Consider the following 20,762-nt stretch of genomic DNA (forward strand, 5'->3'; position numbering starts at 1 on the left):
CACCTCATCAGGGCACGAATGGGACAGACCCAGCCCAGCCTCACAGGAACAGAGGACACTGGCCTAGACAGCAACAAAGGATCTGTTGGAGTCTTGAGTGAGTCACCCCCTGTTCTTTGGTCAGTTTGAAACTGTGATGAGGTAATGCTCACCTGACTCTGAAGGGGTGTGTGTGTGCAAAGCCAAGAGGGAAGAAAGAACATGATAAAAGGGAGAGACGTTTGCCATGCTCTTCCTCTCTTCCACCTCCATCTACAGACATCACCACCAAGTGACGGAAGCGTTGATCAAAGATGAGAGCCTGGCTGAAGGGCAACCAGGCCAGCCTGTGGTGAGAAGCATCTAAGTTTGTAAGGTTTCAGAGTAGCAGCCGTGTTAGTCTGTATCCGCAAAAAGAACAAAGAACAGGAGTACTTGTGGCACCTTAGAGACTAACAAATTTATTAGAGCATAAGCTTTCATGGATATGCATCCGAAGAAGTGGGCTGTAGTCCACGAAAGCTTATGCTCTAATAAATTTGTTAGTCTCTAAGGTGCCACAAGTACTCCTGTTCTTTGTTAAGTTTGTAAGGGCACTGAAAGTGTTAAGATCAGCTTAGAATGCGTTTTGCTTTTATTTCATTTGACCGAATCTGACTTTTTGCCTATTAATTATATTCACTTAAAATCTCTCTTTGTAGTTAATAAATCTGTTTGTTTATTCTACCTGAAGCAGTAAGTTTGCGTTGAAGCATAACCGACTCCCCTTGGGATAACAAGGCTGTACATATCAATTTCTTTGTTAAATTGACAAACTCATATAAGCTTGCAGCGTCCAGCGGGCATAACTGGACACTGCAAGATGGAGATTCCTAGGGTTGCATCTGGGACCGGAGATATTGGCTAGTGTCATTCGGTTACACGATCCGAGGAGCAGCTTACATGCCAGAGGCTGTGCGTGAACAGCCCAGGAGTGGGGGTTCTCACAGCAGAGCAGGGTAAGGCTGGCTCCCAGAGTCAAGGATTGGAGTGACCTAGCAGATCACCAGTCCGGATAACACCAGGGGAACGTCACACAGCTCTAGAGTGGTATAGCTACACCGCTGTGGAGCTGGGCTATTATAGCACCCATAGTTTTAGACAAGCCCTACAAAGCCAAGAAACTAAACCCAAGGAAACAGAAGCGGGTTTGAATTCCAGACGTCTTTTAAAAATGAAACCAGACGTAACATATTAAATCTGCAGCCACATGCTGTAATTGTCTCAGAGGTCGCAAGCAAAGCAGGGTACCTGAATGGAGGACCTCCAAGGAGAAAACAGGTTGATGGAAGAAGTGACACTCTTCCCTGATTCAGTTCTTAATTAACGCCCCAGCACCGTGTAAGGAGGCACTGTCTTTTACACATGTAAAACTAAGGTCCCGAAACCTCTGTGGTCCTTAATGATACCATAGAATTCTTTGCAAAACATGGTGTGTTAACCACAAGGAAACATTGAGTTCTGCCTACCTAGATCATCCCTCCCTTTACAGTTCAACTGCATTTAGCAGTATTCCATTCTATCTATCTATATCAGGTTTTTAAACTGCCACTGATCACTGTACCACCTAAGCATCTTCCACATAAAAATCAATAGCAATAGCAAATTCCCAAGTGGACCTCCCAGAGTTTCTGGTACTTCTCCCTTTACAGGCTCAAAACTCTGCTAGGGGGAGGGTTCTTTTGTTTCTGATTTTTTTTTTTTAATTTATTTATGGTTCCGTGAGTATTCACGTCCCCTCCTTAAACAGAGGTTTCATGTTGTGGCAGACTGTTAATCCACCATTAGGGTAGAACGACAGCAGTTTAAGTTATCCCTGTGTGAACTGGGTCTGAGCTGAAGTTTGTAGACTGCTTTGGGAGCCATTTGGATTGCGCAAGGTTCTATGCATATGGTAATTAGGAGTTTAAAAGGCTAGCTTTTCTAGCCCCAGTGTTTACCTGGTGGCAACAGCAAAAGGAGAAAGAAAAAAAAACCGAAACACATCATGCATCACCCTTCTGACATCTGACCTCATTTCTTTTTGCATTCCTCATTCTACACCCACACACCCACTTAAGTTCCCTCTAAGCTGCGTGGCCGCATAGCTGCCTATTAAACCACGTGCAGGAGCTCAGGGCTGTGGCGGGGAGAGATGCCTCTCCCCCAGCACGGACCTGCCATGGCACACATCACCTCCATATTGGTGCACATAACAAAATTAGAGGAAATACTGACACCTGCCCTCTTACTCCACCAGCCTCAATACCCCCATTTTGGCGTCTCTTATGCACATCTCAGAGCCTTCTTCCCTGCAGTTCCTTGTGGATAGAATGACCTCTGCACAGCTGTTTCTCATATCTCCTTCACCTTGTTCAGACCACTGTTCAGAATTCATTTCCGTTTTTCAGCTATGAGAAATGAGGGGACAGGGAATGTGAGAAACCAAAAACAAAACCCAGAAGTTGGAACACAGCCCTGGAGACAGGTCCACACCTGATCGACTTCGGCAATCTCATGAACTCATCCTCAACCCCCTGATCCTCTCTCTCCTTCCACCCCCCTTTTTTGTCTGTTCATGCCTCTGACTTGTTACATGGCATTACATTTATACTCTTTGTGGCAGGGACTGCATTCATAATTGTTTCTACAGGGTGTACTTAAAAATGTATTTGATGGAAAAAGTCAAGGTCACTAGTGAGGATCAAAAAATGTAAACGTTGGAGAATCTGTTGTAGGACTGCTTACTAAACGGTAAGTTACCTAGTGACACTGACTTTGTCTTATTAGGAATAAGTGGTTCCCAGAGTTGTAGAAGGGATATTTTCTCCAGTTTCTTTCCTCTGTGGTTGCCTTCTCTCAATGTTCTGAAAGTAAAACGTTTCCTAAAGAAGACTTTTCACACCTTCTTTCTTGTTTAAAATTGTTCTTTTCATAACTTCTGGGCTGTCCCTAGCTATTTTGGTGCCTGACGCAGCCCCCCCATGAGGGGGCAGTGTGGAGCCCCAGGCCTCCGTGGGGGAAGCGGGGGGGGGGGGGGGGGGGGGGCCCCCCCGGGGGGGGGGGGGGGGGGGGGGGGGGCTGGCCACTTCCTGTGGGAAGTGGAGTGACTTGGCCCCAGCCTGCTTTGCTCCCCGGCTTGGGGGGAGGCCCCGGCAGCGTGGGTTGGAGGCAGGGGACCAGAGCAGGCTGGGACCAGGTCGCTCTACTTACTGGTGAGTGCAGGCCCAACCACTTCTGGAGTCCTCAGGGGAGTGGGGACGGGGCAGGAAGAGGTGGGGGCCCTGGGGAAGAGCTGGAGCAGCTCGCAGCTGCGCAAGGCATTAGGAAATTTGGTGCCCCAAGTTTCCTGGTGCCCTACGCAGCTGCGTACGGGTAAGGATGGCCCTGCAGAACTTTTTCACTTTTGCTAGCTGACTTCCTGACCTCTAACAATTTGTCTCTTGGCAAACAAAGTTGGCACTGTTGTTAAAGGCCATGAAGCTGGCAATCAATGCCTGTCTTCATTTGGAAACCTTCTTCCTCAAGTTAAAAGCTTCCAGCAGTGCCCTTCCTGGCACTGTTCACTGGATTTTCCCTCTGTTTCCACTTGTAGTTAACGCATTTTAACAGGAAGAGCTGCAGCTCAGTTTGCAGAACAGTGTATGGCTGTAGGCAATCTTCTGGGGGGGGAAAAAACTTGGGCAAAACTGTCCTGCCTTTTCTCATAATACACTATTCCAACCCTTAGAGCATGTCATTTCCTGTTACACACCAAGCAACTGCATTGGTTCCTTAAAAGGATAAGGATAAGAAGCAGACAGTGGACTGAACCAGCTGTGACAGAATGGCTTTTTTACTAACAGCAGCCATGGTTTTCCAGACTTTACTGGGTAAATATTTTACTTTTACTTTTCTGTGGATTGCAGTTAATTAAGTGATGCCGTTAACTGTACTGATCAAGAAATCGTACCTACCAGGTGCTTCTAAAAGAATGTTGCTTCTTCAGCATCAGAGGGGTAGCCGTGTTAGTCTGAATCTGTAAAAAGCAACAGAGGGTCCTGTGGCACCTTTGAGACTAACAGAAGTATTGGGAGCATAAGCTTTCGTGGGTAAGAACCTCACTTCTTCAGATGCAAGTAATGGAAATCTCCAGAGGCAGGTATAAATCAGTGTGGAGATAACAAGGTTAGTTCAATCAGGGAGGGTGAGGTGCTCTGCTAGCAGTTGAGGTGTGAACGCCAAGGGAGGAGAAACTGCTTCTGTAGTTGGAGAGCCATTCACAGTCTTTGTTTAATCCTGATCTGATGGTGTCAAATTTGCAAATGAACTGGAGCTCAGCAGTCTCTCTTTGGAGTCTGGAATAAATAAGTGAAAGACAGGGATCAAAAACCACCTGAGTAAAGTGCACTGGATGTAAGCTTACAGGGTACAGTTTTACATTATACTATCCTTTCCATGTAAAATTGTATCCTAAAATACTTTACAGAATAGCTGCATATAATATAGTTAAATAATAGTGGAGACAGAGACATGAAGAGGCACAGGAAAGGCAGATGAGAGGTTTTCAGTGGGTATCTGAAGCAAGCTGTAGGGTGGTTGAGGAAGAGATGCAGAAAGCCTTATGATCCAGAGAAGGCAGCTCTTGTACCACCGTGAGGAAAGGTAATAAGGAGACCATTGTTAGATGAGCAAGGAGGACAACGGGGAGCAACGAGGTATATAAGAGAGACTGGAATGATTTGTATAGAGTATTTTAAAAGCAAGGGGGGCAATTTGGATCTTAAAACCAGAGTAGGGTTAGCACAGGCGTGATGCATGTAGTCTTACTAGGTGCCCCAAAAGACACATGCAGTGTCTTCAGAAGGGTGCTCTGAAACACAGGAGGAGGGGAAGACTGACCAGCCAATGGTTTGCTTCTGAAGGATGAAGCACAATAGATGCTGCTTGGGAAGCACTACTCTCTATTACCTGAATGTGAAATGGAACAAAACCTTTCAAAATTAAAAGGAAATTTAGAAAGTGGAAAAATCTACCCCAGCAGTCAAACTGCCACGTGCTAGGATCCCTTAGATTGCTCATTTTAAGCAGGGTCAGGCTGGCTGGTGCAATTGTTGATGGGAGTCCTTCAAGCTAAAGTGTCAGAAGCAGTTTCAGAAAGTAAGTAGGCATCAGGTCCTCTTGTAGATCAGCACAGCACCAAAGCCCTATGTTGGCGATAGATGGCATTGTGCTGCAGGGCCTGCCACCTTTCAAATGAGATGCAAAGCCAATGTCCTGTAAACTTGATTCACTAAAGATCTTGTGAAACCTTTTTGTAAGAGTGGGATTGTTGTTAACCCAGGGGTTCTGGCCAAACTCCACCTTAGATAATTACATTCTGTCTTCCTAAATTCCTCTAGCAGTTTCTAATAGGAAAAGCATTCTTTTCTTCCTAGTCTGTTTGATGGCAGTGCTGTTAAACACCTGCCACATTTCAACCCAGAGGTTTTTGCTTTTCAGTGATGGGCACAACTATTAATAGATTTGAATAAAAGTCTGTTGGTGAACTCCATTAGGCATTTTATGATCCTTTGTTATAGAAACACCTTTAGCATTTTCAGTATTTTTTTCCCTACAACACAAAATATTAAACTAACTTTGCTTCACCTATACAATTCAGTCACTTTTGGTATGTTTTTAATTGTATTTGATACACACACACACACAAAAGAAAAAGGTCTTAAATGTAATTTTCATTTTTCTTTTAGCTTTACAATTGTTTTAATTGCATACTTTCAACTTCCTGTTTTTAAATTTATGTACTTTTGACTCTGCTGAAGAAAATGCCAAATAAACTGTTATAAGCACTGATGTCAGATCCTCACTTGCTGGGGATTTCCAGATGCAAATTACAAGTTCTTTTCTCATTTCCTTACCCTTCGTCAGTCAATTAATAAATAACAAATACACTTATTTGTGCCACAATTACAAGGCGATATCCATAGTTCCAATATAATATTTTTAAAGGGATTGGATTGGAACAATGCTTTTGAAGAGAGGCTGCTAAAGCAAGTTTAAGACATGGAAGAATTTGTAACTAGGGGCAGAGGTTAAAGTTTATACTATAAAAGCAAAAAAGGACAGCACATTTTTAAAGACTGAACAATTATTTAGGGTTTTATTTACATTTGAATTGGAGATGGGTGCAAGCTACACAATTCAGATGCAGGTTCAGTTCTGGGGATTCCAAGTTTCCTCCCAAGTTCTGGGATGCTTCGGAAACACAGGGTTACAAGTTGGCTCACAGAGAAATCTAGATCTGAGTTTGGGTCCAATTTTCAAGCATCTTTACAGACTAGGTTTATTTAGATTTGGGCTTCTAGGTCAGCTGCTATATAGACTCTGATTGAAAAAATTCAAGCACGGATTTCAAACCCCTCTAAAGTGTGAGGGTGTCAAAATGTGGGATGCCAGTCCACCTCTCATCAGAATCACATAATAAATATGTAAGCAATTAATAATCTTATCCCAAATAGCGTAATAAAGGTAAAGTCAATATGGGCATCAAACTCAAGGTGATGTTCTTCTATTTCCTGTCTTGATAGCATGTGCATTTGCCTAATGAGTAACAGAACACTAGACCTAAACCCCAATGAAATGAAATAGCAGGACTATCATGACAGATACAAGAGGCATGGCTAAACACCAATAACTCTCATGCCAAAGGTCTTAACAAACATGCAGAAATCAATTTATCTGGTAGGTAAATTGATAACTCCCTCACAGAACAATGAACAACCACCGGGGGGTGAAGAGAAAAAATACTGACCCAAGACACTGAACCACACCCCAACCCTGATCATTAAAAGGCCAGGTTGGGATCTACACATGGGAGCATGCCTATGCATGGCAGTAACTGTTTGCACAAATGGGCCTTTCCCCAAAATCCAACTGCCTTGCAATATTACCGCCTGAAAAGGAGTTTAACTAACTTTTCAAAAGTCTGAGTTTGACTGATATTTAGCCATTTCCCCTTTCTTGAGTCTTTAAAACTGTACAATTTCAGTAAGGCTAGGCATTTAGAAAGCTTATTCCAATCAGAAGCGTAATCTCATTTTAAGAAGCTTGAGATAAAGGAAATGGAGAGGGCTCGATCTTTAAGAGAAAGCAGTAATATTATTCAAAATCCAGTTTATGGTGTCTAAAAAAATTCTCCCATTACCTTAGTATCTAAACTCATAGACAGATCAGAGAAATTGATATCCATGTTAAACATACTGACTGTAGCAACGTGGGACTCACCCCTGCAGCGCCTCCTGCTGGTGTCTTGGGAATTAGCTCATTTCCAGCCTTGGAGCACCCTCTGCAGGGCGGTGTCCCACTGCCGCTAGACCCCACGTCCCTGGACTCCGATGCCCTGTTATCTGGGGTGCTGCCCCCAGCAGTAACCCCTCACTCTCAGGGTCTCCCCTCCCCAGGGAACCCCCACTCCCCTATCCCCACCTTGCCTCAATCAGGTTACTGCCAGTCACCAACTAGCCCCCGTTCCCTGGGGCATACGGCAATATAAGCCACGCATCACAAGGAAGGTTGGGTTTTTCTGCCTCCACCTAGCCTTGGGCTGTCCCCTGCAACCTCAGTACCTGTTTGGCCTTCTACTAGGCCACAGCCGGAGGCGGTTTCCAGGCTGGAGTTCCCCAGCTCCCTTGGCCTTCCCCCAGCCCTGCTCCACTCCAGGTACCTTCTCTAGCTCCCTGCAGCCAGGCCTATCTCCCTCTACAGCTAGAGAAGACTGTGTGTCTGCCCCTGGCTTCCCTATCTTTTATGGGGCCAGCTGAGTCTGTTTGGGGCATGGCCACAGCTGAGGTTGCCTCCCAATCAGCCCAGCCTAAGGCTCCCAGCCCCAGCCCTCTCCAAGGCCAGGAGCGGGTGACCACCCCGCTACACTGACCCATAGAAGAGTACAAAAAACTTTAGCATTGGATATGTGATCATTGCCCAGCATGGCTCAATAGCTCCAAATACATATCTTTAGAGGAAAATAGGAGTTCTCACACACAATTCTAAATCGTTTTGTAATATGATGCCTTTCATCCAAGGTTCTCAAAGCTAATTATGGGCCATTCTGTGACCTCCTTACTCCCACTAGGGAGCAATTTCCGGCACAAGAAATCCCAATAAATCAATGTCAATATTAATGTGAGTAGCTGTTCACCAGTGGGAGTGAGGCGTTCACAATCTGACCCTATGAGAATCTCAGTTCTCAGGATGTATGAAGACAGGTTTGTATTGCTTTTTGCACTAATGTACTGCTTCCCCCTCTCCTCCCCCCTGCCTGGAAACGTATTGCACTTGTATTTGTATTGCACTAATGTATTGCTTTCCCCACGTCCCGCCAGGAAATGCTGCTGGAGAAGGATGGGAATCATATAACAATTTTTCCATTTGGAACTACACATTTTATTTATACGGTGAGAGAATATATGGCACATTGATCAAGTTGTATAAAATATGTAAACAGATCATAAACGTGTCAAGACGATCTACCCTGAATTTAAGCTTTTTCTTGCATCTCTTTTAGGAATATATTTGTTTTTCGGTGTTTTCAAATTTCTTTTGACATGTATTGTTCACAGCTTCCGTGCTGTTCAAAGAACAGGCACAGATTTTACTGTATGACTGAAAGGGAGTGTAAGTAGCTATGTTCATAGACGCCGACTTCTGCATCGGTGGGTGCTCAACCTCCCCTCTGCCCCTAGCCCTGCCCCTCCCACCCCGCCCCCATTCCAACTCCTTCCCCAAATCCCCACCCCAGCCCCACATCCTCCCCTGAGCGCGCCACGTTCCCACTCCTCCCCCTCCCAGAGCTTGTTACGCCCCGAAACAGCTGTTTTGCGGTGGCAAGCGCTGGGAGGTAGGCGGAAAAGCAGGGACGCGACATGCTCAGGGGAAGAGGCGGAGGTGAGGTGGGGAGGGGAGCTTGGCTGCCAGTGGGTGCAGAGCACCCACCAATTTTTCCCTGTGGGTGCTCCAGCCCCAGAGCACCCATGGAGTCAGCGCCTATGGCTACGTTCACTGCCATTGAATCCCTAGTGCCAGGTCATGGTATTACAGTTGTCTTAGCCTCTAGCGACCCCTATTGATCACTTCTTGGGCCCTGTGATGGCCTGTTTGTGGCTATGTCTTCTATGGTCTAGCCCTCCAGCCAAGTCACCTCTTTCCAGTTCTGTCTCCTTCTGGGGTAACAAAAGTACAATGAAAGAATCCACACCAACATCCTAACAAAAGGTCCTTCTGCCCCTCTTGGACTATGCTACTTCTTCCAGGGACTGCCGAATTTCTGCTCTGCTGCTCCTTTGGCAGAGCTCAGTCTCCCAGGGCTTTTCCCTGCAGACTTCCTAGCCAGTTTTTTTCCTAGCAGGTTTGCCCACTGCTTTGCCTCCCCTCCCTTCCCCAGGGACTCTGGCAACTTCTCGTAGAGACCAGCCTACTTCTTACAGGCCCTATCGCCAGGTCTCCCACAGAAGCCTAACCTACCTTCTGTAGTTCTCTGCAGCCTGCCTTCACCAGGCCCTTCCCAGAGAGAGGGAACTCCCCTCACCCTTCCCGCCTCGGTCTCCTTCCTCAATGAGTTCTCTTCCTTCTCTATGTAGTCCTCCCTGACCCATAGTGCAGTCAAGGGTAAATGGAATTTACCCACTTCTCATCTGGAGAATGTGGAGTTTAGTTTAGGTTAGTTTATGCATTTATTTTACCACTATGCCACTGTCCCATACCCTCCCCCCTGCCCATCACCTCCAGGGGCCTCTCCAGATGCCCTGATATGCCACAGGAGCCAGCAGCATTATATGAAGCCAGTCTGCCTCCAAACTGCACCCAGAGAACCTCTGTACGTGCTCATGCTTCATACCATCCACTTCCTCACTCTTGTGTCCTGCCCTGATGCTGAGTGGTGGGACCTGCAGTCACCTGAGGAGGGCGAGGAACCCAGGTGGGTCAGTCTGTACTCCACTCTGGTTCCACGGCCCACCAGAAATATTAGTTGGAGGCTCCCCCACGGAGCCATAAGCACAGGCACGTACCTGGCGTGGTTCACAAACTCCCACAACCCCTGTCCCTTTTGTGGCGAGAGAGAGAGCCTGGCACACATCTATGTAGGATGCATCAGGTTGCAGCCTCTCCTCTGGCTCCTCTGCTCATCAGTGTCTTTGCAATCTCTGCCACGGTTTGTCTCTGCTGCTGCTTCCTGCCACAGTCATCACCTCCGCCTCTCACTGCGATGCTGTTCTGAGATTCCACCACTTAGCCCAGTTCTCCATGATTTCACTGGGTAGTGGGGAACCTCTCTGCTGATTGCCTCTTCTGCACAATGCTGTCTCCATATTAGGGCTAAGGTTCATCCCCCTCAGATCAATTAACGTGGTCACTCAGGAAAAATGAATCTAGTTGGCTCTTAACACTGGGGTGGGGTGGAGGCGAAAATCAAACCAGGCTTCTAGGACCCTTTAAACAGGTCTACACCACCAGCTAAGAACTCTTACTTGGATTTCGCATCACTACGCCCTTCTTACTGAATGAAGTTAAATGGCGGGTGACCCCCTCAATCAGGGCATGCTAAGTACAGACCTGCTGCCATTTACTCATACAATAAGGATAACAACATTTCATTATTCCTGTATTCAATACTAAAGTGAATTTTAACCCAAAATAGATCACTTTGGCAATGTGGGTCTTTCTCCTGATCCTCTCTAGGCAGAAGTGCATCTGCTAAGTCTTTTTCCTCAGATCTTTCCCCTAGTTCATCACTAGATGTCAAGGGAGAGCTCATTCAGAGCCTACTTACACAGAAATGTACCTTCTGAATGTGAAAATGTGTACCACATGTGCAACAGGTGCAGATGGTGTCCCTCTGATGGGAAACATTGAAGTTTGGCTGTTAAAACATATACCCTTGAATTACTTAATTATTTTACTTTGTTTTCTCTAGATCCCCATCCTAATACACACTCCAACCCCAGGAATGCTGTGGTTGCATGCAAGTTTCAAAATATCCCAGGAGAAAAACCCTCTGTTGTGTAACAGTTACAATTGCTCAAGTACTCCAAAAAGCAACCCAAACATTAAGGACACGAGGAAATTTGGTTTTGAGGACACACTGCCCAGAGAGCAATCAGCAGCTTGTATGAAGCGCAGTCACCACCCAGCCCCATTCAACACATGCATATCACACTTACGGGAAGGTCTGTTGGTATCTCCCTGGGTGTTCTGAAGTATTACCCTGTGCAATTATGAATATAAATATTGGTGCAGACATCAAGTTAAACATGAACATTGTACCTTGATTTGGAAAATAAAATATTTAAACTTTATATTTAAATTGTTCCTGAAAGAGCTAACAAACAGCTAAGTACCAATATTTACATGTAGCAAAAAATATCAGTTTTGAATTTTCTGATCAACTTTGAGAGTCTAAAGTGTTAATAGAAAACGTCACAGCGTCTAAGACCAAGACTGTCTCTATACTCTTCTGTCTTACTGTATGTGCTCATATCCTTAACTCCAGCTTAACAAAGATAATTTTGTTTGGGGGCTTCTTCTGTTTTCCAACATTCAAAATGTTTGACAGGCATAGAGCACAAAGTAGGCTGGGAGAGGTGTTCATCTGTTCTGATGTGTGATTTTAAATAGAACATAGATACTCTGGGTATGTGAGAGGCACCTTCAATAACTCTAAATATATTTGTACAAGATGCAAATAGACTCATCCAAAACCATTTTGTCATTTAGACAATTACACAGATGATTATCCTCCAGAAAACTCCACAGATTATTATTATCCAGAATACCCCACAGATTATCCTCCAGAATACCGCACAGATTATTATAGTGAATTCGAAACGTCACTTGGAAAGGTAGGTTAAATAGTTTCTTTCCTATTCCTCAAAACACAAAGATGCAATTATTTGCTGTAAAGGTTGTTGCAATGAGGTGGATAAATTATCTGACCATTTTTAGAACTCTATTTGAAAAATATGCTAAGAAAATCAAATTATTCAAGGAGAGGGATATTCACCTGTACGCAGAGGGCCAGCATAAAGACTATGCATCACTTAAGTCCCACCTTGAAGATCACCCTAATATTATATATTTAACTCAGATCTATACACAGGGGGTGCAATAGAGAAGCTGGCCCCTGAGAGCAATCAGGCCTTCAGCCTACCTGCAACAGGCTCTGCTAAAGAGAACAAACCAAGCCCAATCCATCTTGGGATAACTGATTGCCTAAGTTGCTGGCCAGCAGCTAATTAGTTAAGGAACACCTTCTGAGAAGAGGAACAGTCCAGAAGGCAGAAAGAGAATGCTCCAACGTGGAGGCCTTCTCAGAGGGAGCTAGTGAGGGAGCTCACTGGGAAAGGAAACCAAGGCAGAATGCTCGTAGGTGGGAGAGGTTGGAGGGAGCTATAAATGCCAAGTCCCCACAAAAACTGGCCCCAATGGACAGACTTCATCAGACAGCAGCAGGAGCACCAGGAAATTACATGCTGCTCCGAGGAAGGGTTGTCATGATATGACCTCTGTGGGGATCCTTCCCACTGGATGACAAGAGACCCTGACTCCAGAAGAGAGGTTTGGGTCAATAGGGCCTCACTGGTCAATGACCTGGACATAAATGGGGTAGATGGATAAAGATAAATTCAGCCTCTTCCCCCTCCAGCTAGGATGCTGGGGTGGGGCCCTATTTGTGTAAATGTTTCACCCTTGGGTTAAATAAACCCAACCCCTGAAGGGGCACTGTTCAATATATATAAGCCTCATTGGACTTATTGAAAGCTCAATGCGGGAAACTGAGGCAGAGACATAATTGCAGCACTGCACTGTGCCACCAGTAGATGCATCTTACAGGTGGTTTATTTACAAAAACATTTACCAAATTCTTGATTCAAAAATGTTAAATTAAATAAATCTGGCCACAAAATATTCATCAAATTTTCAAACTGAAACCCATAACAATCATGCTGTAGATCTGGTTATTTTTGCAGTTAATGCAGAAAAAGCAAATGTCAGGAAAAATATTTACTGCAATAATTTCTAGTTCAGCTGTATAATGGAAGAGTATCAAACTCACCCAAAATCAGGGACACTCCTGCATATCTAGCATAGAATGGATTCAGTTTTATCTTGTCATAACATGGATTTAGCCTCTGTTTGCCAGAAGCTGGGAATGGGTGACAGGGGATGGATCACTTGATGATTCCCTGTTCTGTTCATTCCCTCTGGTGAAAATGGCATTGGCCACTGTCGGAAGACAGGATATTGGGCTAGATGGACCTTTGATCTGACCCAATATGGCCGTTCTTATGTTCTGCAGTAGGACCACGTGACAGGCTGATGGTTAAGGTGTCGTTAGTCAAACCAAGTGCATTAAAGAGACAAGGTGGATGAGTAATACCTTTTTTTTTGGACCATCTTACAGAAGTTGGTCCAATAAAAGGTATTACCTCACCCACCTTATCTCTCTAATATCCTGGGACCAATATGGCTACTACTACACTGCATAACCAAGTGCATGATTATTGAAGGGCTCTAGAGGAGGGGGATAGGAAAAAGATATGTCACCTCTCCAAATATCTAATAATCTGTTGATATCCCCTCTCAATGCTGCTGCAAGACTCAGCAGCCTTGCTACTCTTAAAGACAGTGAACAAATCTGCTAATGAGTCTCCGAAGTAGCTGAACCACTCTCCCCAGTTATGTCCTACAGACACGACAAGGGGCAATGAACCTTAACTCTAACTTTGATGCGACACTATTCAGAATGACTGATTTTGTTAACTTTACAGGATTTGACAAAGTCTGCAGGATCATCACTGCAGGGCCATCTTCCCTTCTTATTTGTCCTCCTCCATCTTCTATGTTTTTTGCTACAACAATTCACACATCTTTTGTAGAAGGTACTGAGGTTCTGTATTGTTACTTGGGTATTTGCGTGTCATCATTGTTGATTCCTGATCCAGCAAACAGTTCACTAGTTTCCAAGGCAGCAGCAGGCTGTGTGCTATAACTCCAAGTGGAAAGTACAACTCATTCTGAGCACCCAAATATGTGCTAGGAATTTCAAAGCTGAAAGAAAGGATCCTGTCCCTGCTACATAAAGCTTGCAATGTAAAAACCAGATAGGACACTAGTGAGAGCCAAAGTCAGACAAAAAAGGGGAAAGAAAGAAGGGAAAGGAGTACAAAAATTAGATTATGCAGTAACTTGGTAAGACATGGAAACACCTTGGTGTATCCATTAATTTCAGTTATGGGGGTAATTGGCTATGCTTTCGCAAGTGACATGGCAGAGGCGAGTTCTAAGAAAGGATCCAAATGAGGTTGGAGTGAAGGCTTGGCAAATGAAGCTACAAAAGCTGGGAATGGGAGAAAGAAATGAAGGGGGAAATCAAGGCTGATATCAATGGCAGAATGGAAAAAACTGGGGGAATGCAAAGGGAGACAAGGTTGGAGACAAAAGCAAGGATAAGGACCTTGAAATTGATATGTAGTGCAAAGTAGAGCTGGTGGATGGATATGAATTAGGGGATGAGATGATCAAAATGACAGGTGGGAAAGACGATTTGGTGGCAGTTTCGGATGGACTGAAGAGAGACATGGTAAGCACCCCGAAGACCAGAGAAGAGTCCGCAATAGTCAATGTCACAGTTTAGTAGGATACGGACAAGTCATTTAAGAAAAAATTTTCAAAATTGCCTAAGTGATTTATGAGCCTAATTCCCATTGACTTTTGGGACAAAACTTTTGTCATAGCTCCATCAAGTTCAATGGACAATTTACACCAGGTGAGGATTTGCCTCTGAGATTACAGTAGTCATGATTCAAGGCTCTTCCAAACACAGTGACTATATGTAAATCTCATCCTCAAAAAAAAAAAATCCATCTTCATTAAATCCTAGCAAATGGTCTCATATATAAAATGTTGACTTCTCTTTATCGGAACAGTTTTATTGTCCTTTGCATTCTTTGAGCTGTGCTCAGTTCCACTAAATCTGATTTGATGTTTGCTCCTAGAATTTACTAAGTTTGGGGTACAGCTATGCAAACTGTTCATAATAAAATCCAAGCTCCATTGACTTCAATGGACAACTCATACCAGTTGAAGATTTGTCCCCTATCACTGTATACTGTAAATTAAAAATAGATGGAAAGTCACCATTATAACTTGTTTATTTTTTTTCCCTTTATTTCAGATGTGAACAGCTTTGCTTTGAATTAGAACATTCCTCAAGGAGGAAAACAAAGAACTCTGCCACACTTGTAAATTACTTCCCCTACAGCAGGGGTCGGCAACATTTGGCACGCGGCTTGCCAGGGTAAGCACCCTAGCGGGCCGGGCCAGTTTATTTACCTGCTGATGCGGCAGGTTCGGCCGATCCCGGCCCCTACTGGCCGCGGTTCGCCATCCCGGACCAACGGGGGCGGTGGAAAGCTGCAGCCAGCACATCCCTCGCCCACGCCGCTTCTCGCCGCCCCCATTGGCTCAGGACGGCGAACTGCGGCCAGTGGGGGCCGCGATCGGCCGAACCTGCCGCGTCAGCAGGTAAATAAACTGGCCCGGCCTGCTAGGGTGTTTACCCTGGCGAGCCGCATGCCAAACTTTGCCGACCCCTGCCCTACAGTGAATCAGTCATCTTTTTTTTTAGTGGTTTATGTATTTATGTAGAAACACAAAAATATAAAATAAATGTAACAGCTATGTTTCCTCACAATTAGTATAAATTGCATAAATGTTGACTAGCTCTTCGTATCTTCTGTATTTCTTCCTCTCACATTTCCTCACTATCATTCACTGGGTTCTATTGTAAATATGAAATATGTGCCAATAAAATGAAGCACTGGCTGATCACTCCAGATCTTTCAGTGCTATCTGATGTTCTGACATCACTGGATCAGCTGATGATATCTCCCTGGAATGCAAAGGGAACTATACTAGCCCTTGGATCCACTCTTGAATAGTTTCAGCTGCATCCAGAAAAGGTCTGCCTTAGAGACAGTTGAAACAAACAAGATATCAAGGGGACTATGGAGTAAGCGTACTTACCGGTTCACCTCCCCTAAAACAATCACCTCCATCTCATTACATTTAAAATGGATGTTGCTGGCTAGCCATGTTTATGTCTGTGTTCCTGTTCACTCTAGACAGAGTTTCAGGTCTCTGGCTTCCTATTGACCATAGATCCTGCGAACTCTCTCACATGAGTAGTCCTGTAAGTAGATATGTCAGAAAGAGAGGGGGCTCAGACACAGATGACAAATGATTAGATATTTCTATATGAGGAGAGACTGAAAAAAACGGGACTGCTTTGGAGAGGAGAAAAATAAGAAAGGACATGATTGAGACATACAAAATAAAAAATGGTGGAGAATCTAATTCAGGCACTCCCATGTACCCTCTCACATAGTATAAGATCAAGGGAACATTCAAGTGAAACGGAAATGCAACAAATATGTAACTGACAAAAGACAATGCCTTCTTACACAAGGCCTAATTAACATGTGGAACTCAGTGCTGCAAGATCTCTCAAGAGATTCTCTCCTGTGTTGATTGGCTGTCTGCTCCAACCCTTCCCACGCCCCTCCCTCAGTCTCTCCACAGCTGCCTCACTCAACAACTGCCCCTCATTGCCTCCTTCTGACTCTCTTCTCATCTGCTCTGTTCCCATCACTCCTCTCTCTTTCCTTGTCTTTCCATTTAGCTAATCGCTGCTAATTGAACACCCCCACTCTAAAACAACATTAACGTAATGTTTCCCACAATCACATTGTTCATACTGCTTCCAAGTTATATCCTTTCCCCCAGTTCTTAAAGTGTAATGAAAGAGGTGTCAGGGCTCAAGCAATATTTTTACTTTCATAACTGATGTGGCAAGCCCAGAGGTGCCGGAGCTATGAACTGCCAAGCCTAGAGGTGCCAGCGGGCTCAGCCCTGCCAAGCCTTGGCACAAATTAAGCATTGCTTTCCCCTATCCCATGTCTGTCTTGTCTATTTAGTTTGTGAACTCTTCAGGGCAGGGACTATCTATTACTTTGTGTTTGTACACAATGGGACTCCATTCTTGGCTGGTCCCTAGACTCTGCCGTAATAAACATTATTAATAATAGTATCACTGGGGGCAAGAGCTTAGTAGAGATAAAAAATGGAAATTTGTTTGTATAATGAGGACATCCGCAGTTATTTTACACACAATACTTTTTTAAAAAGGATATAAAACCTCCTTCAGGCCATAAATCAGCCACTAACAGACTGGAGTTAGGAAGAAATTTCCCATATAGGAAGGTTATTGCGTAACTGTCTATAACAATTTCTTGCTTCTTCCTTTGAAGCATATGAAACTGGTTACTGATAGAGATGGAATACAAGTCTAGTGGGACTATCAATCTGAGCCGGTATGGCAATTCCTATGCAAGTAACGATTTGCAGTATTGGGCCTATTTGTTTTATTTCTAATCAAGCAAAAATAGTCTTGCCACAATACATATCTGCTTATACATCCGTGCAACATATGAAAAGAGGGTGTGTGGCAAGGCAACAACTCACTGGCGCTGCGCCTCCTGCTGGTTGTCCAGGGAATTAGCTCTTTTCCAGCTCCAGAGCGCACACGGCCAGCTGATGTCTTGCCTGGTGCTGGCCCTGTGTCCTTCGCTCAGGGGTTCTGCCCACCACAGTACCCCCTCACTCTGGGTCTCCCTGTTGTATTCAAAGTACTATACAGGATCTTTTCAGGGGGGTTAAGGCAAAACGGCACATTTATTAGTAATACAGGTATCAATTAATACTCTATGATATGCATATGATTATATATATATATATATATATATATATATATATATATATATATATATATCTCACAGTCACGCATTCACACACACACACAGACACAAACACACTCCGTCTTGCTGTTGTTACCAACTAGTTGCTCCCTTAACTGCACTGGCCAGGTGAGTTAGATGGGGGAGAGGTGGAGCCGGGCTTCTGCCGATCCGGATCAATGCTCTGATGGTGACAAGACGAGACCCGGGGTCCTTCTGCAAGACACCTCACTTTTATAGCAGCTTCCCTCTTATGCAAATCTAGACCAGATTCAAAATCTGGGTCTGGGTCCGTTGGTCTGTGTCCGTTGGTCTTTGTGCTGCTTTTCTCTAGATGTTGTCCCAATGCTGCTGAAAGAGGGTGTTTTCTAAAGAAGGTGCTTGCTTCTAATCCCTGAGGCCATCAATATGTCTGCTCTTCTTTATTGGGCCCACTTGACAACTTGTATTGTTCTTTGCTCTGGCTCCCATTCCCTCTCCAACTGTTGTAGCTGTCTGGAGGTGGGTGTCTTCCAAGCCTCACTCATTCACACCTCATTCAGTCAATAGGGCAATTGATTACAGAGTGGGGGGGGAAGATCTTATTCTACTTCTAGCAAAAAGGCACATGTTTCTTTTACTTTAACTATACTATCCTTAGGGGCTATAACATTTGATACAAAGTTTTCTACCAATTTTCTATATAGGGATCTAATACAAAGTTGTATGAAAATAGAGAGGCACAATGCCAAGTCATATGAAATACAAAATAACATCATGCAAGATGCAATGTCATAAAGATTTATAGAGATAGTTAAATACAGAGATTTCTCTACATCCCCACCCCAGGGAACACCCAACCCCCTGTCCCCACCTTGCCTCAGTGGCTACTGCCAGACTCCATTTAGCCCCCACTCACTGGGGCAGATGGCAGTCTGTAAACCCCTCATCATCAGCAAGGGGGGTTAGATCTGCTGCCTCTGCCTATTCCTGGGCTGCCCCTCTGCAGCCCTAGTGCCCTTTCTGTGGGCCCTTAACTCGGCCTGCAGCCTGGGGCTTAGCTAGGCGGGAGCTTCCCAGCTCCCTCAGCCCTTCCCCAGCCCTGCTCCACCCTAGGTCCCCTCCTCAGCTTCCCAGGCAGCCAGGTCCTTCTCTCCCTAAAGCTAGAGAGAGAGTGTCTTCCAGCTGCTGGCCCTCAGCCCTCTTATAGGGCCAGCTGTGGCCTGATTGGGGCATGGCCCCAGCTGTGGCTGCTTCCCCCAATCAGCCTGATTTTTCCCCGCCACAGCCCTCTCCAGGGCTGCTTTGACCCCTTCAGGGCCGGAACGGGGTGACTACCCCAGTACAGGGTGGAAATATAAAATAAACAAAAGCAGAGTCGTGAGGACTTTCATTTCAGTAGCAAATGTTTTTACAGGAGGGTCAGGAAACTCAGAGTGGAGCAGAACTCCATCCTGGTGGGCCTGGACTAATGTAAAGACAGAGCAGCTGGAGAGAGGTCCTGGCACCTGGAGACCTGGAAGTGTGGCAGAGCAGCAGAAGAAGTCTCAGGAAGGAGTCAGAGTAAGAGAGGTGGGTATTGGTTAGAATGGAGGAAGGGCAGCAGGAGAAATGGCCTGAGTGAAACAGAACTGTAGCAGAGGAGCTGTTTGTAAATATGGTTCTCACGTGACCTTACTTGACCTCAGGCCAGAATCAACACTTTGGGCTCATCAGTCCCTTCAGAGTAGAAGGGGGAATTTTTCAGGAAAATGACATGAGTCTGTTCAGTCATTTCCCACACACAACGAAGTCCCAGTTCCTTCAGCATCGGTTTCCAGTAATACAGCTCATGCTGTACTGTATTTCTGTTAGTTACCAGCGCCACCTTCTGGGTTTTTAATGAATTACTATTATGGTCTTTTCAAAAAGCTGTTTTCCTTTTAAAATAATTTTGACCTATGCCTATAATGACTAGAAAAAGAAATAAAACACTTCTGAATGTCGCATCAGTTCAACAGTTTTTATCTATCTACCTACCTACCTATCTATCCTATGATACAGGTGCAGTTTTGTGAGTAAAGAATTGTCAGTCGAATATGTGCAAGAAATGCATGTGTTCAAAGCATGCCAGACTTAGCATTTATATTATTACTATTACAGTAGTGCCTAGAGACCAACCAAGAATGAAGTCCCATTGTGCTAGGCACTGTACAAACACAAAATAATAGACAATCCTTGTTCCAAAGAACTTACACTCTAAATACACAAGACAGGCACAGGGTCGGGGGAAGTGATATAACAGAGGGCTGGTCCACACTAAGTCCCCAGTTCGAACTAAGATACGCAACTTCAGCTACGTGAATAACGTAGCTGAAGTCGAAGTATCTTAGTTCAAACTTAAAGGTACTTACCGCGGGGCCACACGCGGCAGGCAGGCTCCCCTGTCGACTCCGCCTACTCCTCTCGCGGAGCAGGATTACCGGCGTCGACGGCGAGCACTTCCGGGATCGATTTATCGCGTCTAGACAAGACGCGATAAATCAATCCCAGAAGATCAATTGCTTGCCGCCAAACCAGCGGGTAAGTATAGATGTACCCAGAGATAGCAAAAAGAATAATGTCATAGTTGTAAATGTAATGTTAGAGTTTTAAAACAAATGTAATGTATGTAACCATAAATATATATTTAATCATGGGCAATGAAGTTAATGTTTTATATTATCTGCTTTCTTCAAATGAAAACTAAAGATGTATGGAAATAAGGTGATTACAGAAATGATTAATGTCTTTAAATAAGGGGACTGGCTGGCTCAGGGATATGGAGTCTCTTTATTTTTAGATCATGAGTTCAAATTCAACCTGTAACAGTAGCAATCAAAAGTCATTACTGTTTAGTTATGTGAAATGAGTTGATGAGTCAGTCTCAGGCCAATTCCTAGTAGACAAGTCACAAAAAATGCCTCCACATTCGGCGCT

General features: G+C 44.6%; 1 protein-coding gene and 1 long non-coding RNA gene across 2 annotated transcripts in view; one reads left to right on the forward strand and one right to left on the reverse strand.

Annotated features, from left to right (window-relative positions):
• Positions 1 to 4,064, reverse strand: part of LOC117869711 (immunoglobulin kappa light chain-like) — a 48,674-nt gene extending 44,610 nt beyond the window's left edge. The window contains exon 1 of the mRNA XM_034756769.1: positions 3,954 to 4,064. The gene's annotated coding sequence lies outside the window, so the exon portion shown is untranslated. The remainder of the gene's footprint in view (positions 1 to 3,953) is intronic.
• LOC117869712 lies at positions 3,098 to 15,351 on the forward strand. Its single transcript, XR_004643843.1, has 6 exons — positions 3,098 to 3,212; positions 3,728 to 3,869; positions 8,358 to 8,429; positions 11,746 to 11,870; positions 13,800 to 13,910; positions 15,206 to 15,351. It is a non-coding gene; the product is annotated as an uncharacterized LOC117869712 (long non-coding RNA).
• The last annotated feature ends 5,411 nt before the right edge of the window (positions 15,352 to 20,762 follow it).

This window comes from Trachemys scripta, chromosome 24 (genome assembly GCF_013100865.1).
Source record: "Trachemys scripta elegans isolate TJP31775 chromosome 24, CAS_Tse_1.0, whole genome shotgun sequence".
Classification (NCBI taxonomy): Eukaryota; Metazoa; Chordata; order Testudines; family Emydidae; genus Trachemys; species Trachemys scripta.